Source organism: Saccopteryx bilineata, chromosome 1 (assembly GCF_036850765.1).
Source record: "Saccopteryx bilineata isolate mSacBil1 chromosome 1, mSacBil1_pri_phased_curated, whole genome shotgun sequence".
Lineage (NCBI taxonomy): Eukaryota > Metazoa > Chordata > Mammalia > Chiroptera > Emballonuridae > Saccopteryx > Saccopteryx bilineata.
This window is the reverse complement of record NC_089490.1, coordinates 15,307,773-15,314,324: the sequence shown is the minus strand read 5'-3', so window position 1 is coordinate 15,314,324 and position 6,552 is coordinate 15,307,773. Positions and strand designations below refer to the sequence as shown.

At 48.0% G+C, this 6,552-nt stretch overlaps 1 non-coding gene across 1 annotated transcript; it reads right to left on the bottom strand.

Moving 5' to 3' along the window:
• Positions 1-535: 535 nt before the first annotated feature.
• On the bottom strand, positions 536-611 carry TRNAA-GGC (transfer RNA alanine (anticodon GGC)). The gene has a single exon. It is a non-coding gene; the product is annotated as a tRNA-Ala (tRNA).
• Positions 612-6,552: the final 5,941 nt, after the last annotated feature.

The window sequence follows — 6,552 nt, the reverse complement described above, 5'->3', positions numbered from 1 at the left end:
ACACCTTAGTTGTTCATTGATTGCTTTCTCATATGTACCTTGACTGTGGGGCTACAGCAGACCGAGTAACCCCTTGCCCGAGCCAGCGACCTTGGGTCCAAGCTGGTGAGCTTTGCTCAAACCAGATGAGCCTACTCTCAAGCTGGCGACCTCGGGGTCTCGAACCTGGGTCCTCCGCATCCCAGTCTGACGCTCTATCCACTGCGCAACCACCTGGTCAGGCTAGAGGTCCATTTATTTATTTATTTATTTATTGTATTTTTCTGAAGTTGGAAACAGGGAGGCAGTCAGACTCCCACATGTGCCCGACCGGGATCCACCCGGCATGCCCACCAGGGGGCAATGCTCTGCCCATCTGAGGCGTCGCTCTGTTGCGACCAGAGCCATTCTAGCACCTGAGGCAGAGGCCATGGAGCCATCCCCAGCGCCCGGGCCAACTTTGCTCCAATGGAGCCTCGGCTGCAGGAGGGGAAGAGAGAGACAGAGAGGAAGGAGACGGGGAGGGGTGGAGAAGCAGATGGGTGCTTCTCCTGTGTGCCCTGGCCGGGAATCGAACCCGGGACTCCGGCTTGCCAGGCCGACGCTCTACCACTGAGCCAACTGGCCAGGGCCTAGAGGTCCATTTTCAAAATAATTATTTGAAGGGCATAAAATAAAATGTATAGGATGGCTGTAAAGCCAGCAGCCAGGGCCACTATCACAGCAGCCTCCTGGTCCATGCAGGTTCACATTGGATTCGGACAGTCGGTAAAGAAACAACGGAGCCACAAACTGGTGGGCCATAGTCTTTATTTCTAGCTTGCACCCGGCAGGCAAGTAAAAACACACACTGGGCTCCAAAACCCACTCACATTCAGTGCTCACAAAGCCACTGACTTATCCGAGTTTCCTAGAATCAAAGGTTTCTAGCTCACCAGCCTTATTCTCCTCAGTTCCCCATCTCCTTCCTTATCCCAGATACAAACTCTGCACAAACTGGCATCTCACTCAGTACTCCACCATCTTGGCTGCTTCTCCTGGCCACATGGCCTTTTTCTGCTCTCTGCTCTGCTCCCTCTGCTCTCTCATGCTAATCATCCCAGGAACCAAGAGAGCAAACTCTTGTTCTGCCCCCATTTTATAGTGTAGATTCAAACCCTTTAATCCAATATACAAAATAGGGAAGTCTCTAATACAAAGTCACTTCTCTCAGGCATGATTGGATTGTACCACCCCACATCGAAAAGGGTGGGAAAGGCTTAATCCCAAAACCAAGCCCCAGGCTACAAGGATTCTCAACACACATTAATATAACCTGGGCGAAGGCCTCCTCGTGGGCAGCGCCGTCTTTAACAAAGTGAGCATAATATATTTTATCTGCCCAACAATGGCCGTGGCCAGTTGGCTCAGTGGTAGAGCATTGGTCCAGCGTGTGGATGTCCTGGGTTCAATTCCCAGTCAAGGCACACTGGAGAAGTGCCCATCTGCTTCTCCACACCTCCCCCTCTCGCCTTTCTCTCTCTCTCTCTCTCTCTCTCTCTTTACTTCCCCTCCTGCAGCATGGCTCAATTGGAACAAATTGGCCCCAGGCACTGAGGATGGCTCCATGGTCTCTGTCTCAGGCACTAAGAAAAGCTCAGTTGCTGAGCAACAGAGCAATGCCCTAGATAGGCAAAAGCATCAACCCCTAGTGGGCTTGCCTGGTGGAGCTGGTCAGGGAGCATGAGTTTATCTTTACCCCCCATCCTCTTACTGAATAAAAAAAATGTATAGGATGACAAAGGAAATCTTATTGAAATACAGTTAACACATCTGACATATTGTGTGATTTGTTCTTCCTGGATTTTTATTTATTTTGTGTGTGTGTGTGTTTGACAGAGACAGAGAAAGGGACAGATAGGGACAGACAGACAGGGAGAGAGATGAGAAGCATCAGTTCTTTGTTGCAGCACCTTAGTTGTTCATTGATTGTTTTCTCATATGTCAGGGGACCAGTTGGTAAAATGTGTGATTGTCTAACTACTAAGCGGTACATCTGAAATTAATACAGAACAATGCTGAGTGTGAAAGGGAATAAAGTAAAACCAGTGGCCCGACAAGAACAACAAGACCTAGAGAGGGGAGTTTTTCAGGCTAAAGAAAGGACACTGAACAATAAGTGGAATTTACACAAAGAAATGCACAGCGCCGGCAAACAGCCCCTCCTGTTCCTTTTGGAAGTAGGCGAATGAAATGGCAAAGCGGCCATGCAGAGCCGTCTCTCTCCCCCGCCTCCCGTACCCTTCCTGGTTTCCCAATCAGAAAACCAAGTCAGAAGCAGCTTGAGAAGATAAATTTTTATTTTTTAAAAATAAATGATTTGAGCCTGACCTGTGGTGGTGCAGTGGATAAACCATCGACCTGGAACGCTGAGGTTGCCGGTTCAAAACCCTGGGCTTGCCTAGTCAAGGCACATATGGGAGTTGATGCTTCCTGCTCTTCCCCCCCCCCCATTCTCTTTCCTCTCTAAAATTAGTAAATAAACAAATAAAATTAAATTTTAAAAAATGTTCTCGCCTGACCAGGCGGTGGCGCAGTGGATAGAGCATCGGACTGGGATGCTGAGGAGCCAGGTTCGAGACCCCGAGGTCGCCAGCTTGAGCGCAGCTCATCTAACCAGCTTGGACCAACGGTCGCTAGCTCAAGCAAGGGGTTACTCGGTCTGCTGAAAGCCCGCGGTCAAGGCACATATGAGAAAGCAATCAATGAACAACTAAGGTGTCGCAATGCGCAACAAAAAACTAATGATTGATGCTTCTCATCTCTCTGTTCCTGTCTGTCTCTGTCTATCCCTCACTCTGACTCTCTCTCTGTCTCGGTAAATAAAATAAAAGAAAAAGAAAATAAACTCTCTTCTAAAAAAAAAATGTTCTCTAAAAAATTTATGAATAAATCATTTGAGGCCTGACCTGTGGTGGCGCAGTGGATAAAGCGTTGACCTGGAATGCTGAGGTCACCGGTTCAAAACCCTGGGCTTGCCTGGTCAAGGCACATATGGGAGTTGATGCTTCCTGCTCCTCCCCCCTTTCTCTCTCTCTCTCTCTCTCTCTCTCTCTCTCTTTCTCTCTCTCTCTCTCTCTCTCTCTCTCTCTCTCGCTCTCTCCTCTCTAAAAATGAATAAATAAATAAAATTAAATCATTTGAATTTTTATACCAGAAAGACAAACTATCCAATTAAAAAGTGGGCAAAAGGATCTCTGAATAGACATTTCTCCGAAAAGGACACAGTGGCCAGTAGGCATATGAAAAAATGTTCAATGTCACTAATCATCAGAAATGCAAATTAAAACCACAATGAGATACCACCTCACACCTGTCAGAATGGTGCTCATCAACAAATCACCACACAACAAGTGAGGGCAAGGGTGTGGAGATAAGAACCCTCCTGCACTGCTGGTGGGAATGCAGACTGGTGCAGCCGCTGTGGAAAACAGTGTGGAGTTTCCTCAAAAAATTAAAAATGGATCTGCCGTTTGACCCAGCTATCCCACTTTTAGAATCCCAAAACACTAATGCACCCTCCATGTTCATTGCAGCGTTGTTTGCAATAGCCGAGATTTGGAAACAGCGCAAGTATCCATCAGTGGATGAGTAGATAAAAAAGCTGTGATACATCTATGCAATGGAATACCATATGGCCATAAAAAAGAAGGAAATCTTACTTTTTGCAACAGCATGGATGGAGGGGTGGAAAGAGACTTTGTGTGGGACATGAGTGGGTACAATGCAGTGTATAGAGGGTATTACCTTGAGTGGCACACTTGAAACCATGTCAATACAATAAATTAAAAATGAAAATTAGTGGTACAGTGTCAGCGTGGCATGGCGTGCCCGAGTCCCGGGTTCGATTCCCGGCCAGGGCACACAGGAGAAGCGCCCATCTGCTTCTCCACCCCTCCCCCTCTCCTTCCTCTCTGTCTCTCTCTTCCCCTCCCGCAGCCAAGGCTCCATTGGAGCAAAGTTGGCCCAGGCGCTGAGAATGGCTCCATGGCCTGTGCCTCAGGTGCTAGAATGGCTCTGGTTGCAACAGAGCAATGCCCCAGATGGGCAGAGCATTGCCCCCTGATAGGCATGCTAGGTGGATCCCGGTCGGGTGCATGGGGAGTCTGTCTGACTGCCTCCCTGTTTCTAACTTCAGAAAAAAAAAAAATGAAAATTAGGCCCTGGCTGTTTGGCTCAGTGGATAGAGCATTAGCCCAGCATATGGACATCCCGGGTTCAAGTCATGGTCACGCAACACAGGAGAAGCAACCATCTGCTCTCTCCCCTCCCTCTTCCCCTTCTCTCTCTCTTTCTCTCTCACAGCCAGTGGCTTGATGGGTTCAGCGTTGGCCCTGGGCGCTAAGGACGGCTCAGTTGATTGGATTCAAACATCGTCCCCCCCATGGGGGTTGCCAGGTGGATCCCAGTTGGGGAACATGCGTGTATCTGTCTCACTATCTTCCCTCCTCTCCCTTAAAAATAAAAGGAGGCCCTGGCCGGTTGGCTCAGCAGTAGAGCATCAGCCTGGCGTGCGGGGGGCCCGGGTTCGATTCCCGGCCAGGGACATAGGAGAAGTGCCCATTTGCTTCTCCACCCCCCCCCTTCCTCTCTGTCTCTCTCTTCCCCTCCCACAGCCAAGGCTCCATTGGAGCAAAGATGGCCCGGGCGCTGGAGATGGCTCCTTGGCTTCTACCCCAGGCGCTAGAGTGGCTCTGGTCGCGGCAGAGCGACGCCCCAGAGGGGCAGAGCATCGCCCCCTGGTAGGCAGAGCTTCGCCCCTGGTGGGCGTGCCAAGTGGATCCCGGTCGGGCGCATGCGGGAGTCTGTCTCTCCCCGTTTCCAGCTTCAGAAAAATACAATAAATAAATAAATAAATAAATAAATAAATAAATAAAAGGAAGGAAAAGAAAAAAGATAAAGAATAGATCAATGACTGTTAGGAGTTAGAAATAGAATCAATGAGAGATCGTTTAGGCCAGGGGTCCCCACACTTTTTACACAGGGGGCCAGTTCACTGTCCCTCAGACCGTTGGAGGGCCGGACTATAAAAAAAACTATGAACAAATCCCTATGCACACTGCACATATCTTATTTTAAAGTAAAAAAACAAAACGGGAACAAATACAATACTTAAAATAAAGAACAAGTTAATTTAAATCAACAAACTGACCAGTATTTCAATGGGAACTATGCTCCTCTCACTGACCACCAATGAAAGAGGTGCCCCTTCCAGAAGTGCGGCGGGGGCCGGATAAATGGCCTCAGGGGGCCGCATGTGGCCCGCGGGCCGTAGTTTGGGGACCCCTGGTTTAGGCCATGGAACAGATTTTGTATCCTGATTATGGTGGTGATTACATAAATCTACATGTGTTAAAACTTACAGAACTGTACACCAAATAGCCAGTTTAACTACATATGTTGTTAGTTATCAAGAACATGCAAATTAAACCACAATGAAATACCACTTCACATCCACTAGAATGGCAAAAATTAAATATACAGGCAAAATCAAGATAAGAGTACGGAGCAACCAGAATTTTCATACATGGCTGGGAAATCGGTGTAGCATTTTTTCATGAAATTAAACATACCCCTTGTGGAGGAAAGACTATTCCATGACATGACCACTGTCTGAGAGCTACTGGGCCCAGCAGCCAGAGCGGGTGCAGACACAGAGCACTTCCCTAAATCCCTTCAGAGACTATCTGATCAGCCCCTTCCCTAAACCCCAGAGCGTGCAGCTTTGTGCTGGTTTCTGGAACAGGCCATTGCCCTGCCCTGGGCAAGCATGATTGGTGTTTCCCCCTTCTCTGGGGCAGGTCATGCCTTATCCATCCTGCCCTGTCCTATACAATCCCTTAGTGCCTGCCAAGCCGTGCAGAGGATGTGCGAGGCACCTCTCCACTGTCTGAGATGTGCTTTATATGTAAGTTCCCTTAATTAACTCATAATGTAATGATAGAGTTGTCAGCCTCTTCCTCTGGTCTCTCGGCACCCTCCCCCAATTTCCCAACACCTACTCAATTTCGCCTCTATGCATTTACAAGAGAAGTGAAAACATACGCACACAAAAGACTTGTACAGAGATGCGCATAGCAGCTTTATTCATAATCACCTCAAAAATGTGATATGTGCAAAAGAAACCAAGCGCAGAAGAGTCCATAGCCTACGATTCCATTTACATCAAGTCCGAGAAAAGTCAAAACTAATCTCTAGGGATTTCAGAACAGTGGCTGGCTCTGGGGCAGAGGAATTGACTAAAAGATGTTGTGAGGGCACTTTCTGGGGTGCTGGAAATGTTCTACATCTTGATTGATTTGGTGATTGCCAGGTACCTGCATTGTCAAAACTCACGGCACCGTTTTTAAATTCATAGAACTGTTCACTTACGCTGAGATTCTATGACCACAGAACCAGCTCAAAATGGTCCTATCCTGTTTAACCAGATACTGTTGCTTTTCGGAGACAAGAGAACAAAACCTCAAGTCATGCAGCTGGAGCATGGACAACAGAGAGAACTTTGACCTCCAGCAGCACCTGGAACCAAAGTCT